Source organism: Chiloscyllium plagiosum, unplaced genomic scaffold (assembly GCF_004010195.1).
Source record: "Chiloscyllium plagiosum isolate BGI_BamShark_2017 unplaced genomic scaffold, ASM401019v2 scaf_13390, whole genome shotgun sequence".
NCBI lineage: Eukaryota > Metazoa > Chordata > Chondrichthyes > Orectolobiformes > Hemiscylliidae > Chiloscyllium > Chiloscyllium plagiosum.
In genome coordinates this window covers 1-975 of record NW_025212364.1, presented here as the reverse complement: position 1 = coordinate 975, position 975 = coordinate 1, and positions in this window count along the sequence as shown.

Genomic DNA, 975 nt, shown 5'->3' with positions numbered 1-975 from the left:
AATCAGTCCTTGCCTTTCCAAATACATGTACATCCTGTCCCTCAGGATTCCCTCCAACAACTTGCCCACCACCGACATCAGGCTCACCGGTCTATAGTTCCCTGGCTTGTCCTTACCACCCTTCTTAAACAGTGGCACCACGTTTGCCAACCTCCAGTCTTCCGGCACCTCACCTGTGACTATCAATGATACAAATATCTCAGCAAGAGGACCAGCAATCACTTCCCTAGCTTCCCACAGAGTTCTAGGGTACATCTGATCCAGCACTTCCTCCTCTGTAATCTGGACATTTTGCAAGATGTCACCATCTATTTCCCTACAGTCTATATCTTCCATGTCCTTTTCCACAGTAAATATTGATGCAAAATCTGCCCCATTTTCTGCGGCTCCACACAAAGGCCACCTTGCTGATCTTTGAGAGGCCCTATTCTCTTCCTAGTTACCTTTTTGGCTTTAACGTATTTGTAAAAACCTTTTGGATTCTCCTTAATTCTATTTGCCAAAGCGATCTCATGTCCCCTTTTTGCCCTCCTGATTTCCATCTTAAGTATACTCCTACTTCCTTTATACTCTTCTAAGGATTCACTCAATCTATCCTGTCTATACCTTACATATGCTTCCTTCTTTTTCTTAACCAAAGCCTCAGTTTCTTTAATCATCCAGCGTTCCGTATACCTACCAGCCTTCCCTTTCACCGACAGGAGTATACTTTCTCTGGATTCTCATTATCTCATTTCTGACGGCTTCCCATTTTCCAGCCGTCCCTTTACCTGCGAACATCTGCCTCCAATCAGCTTTCAGAAGTTCTTGCCTAATACCGTCAAAATTGGCCTTTTTCCAATTTAGAACTTCAACTTTTAGATCTGGTCTATCCTTTTCCATCACTGTTTTGAATCTAATAGAATTATGGTCGTTGGCCTCAAAGTGCTCCCCCACTGACACCTCAGTCACCTGCCCTGCCTTATTTCCCAAGAG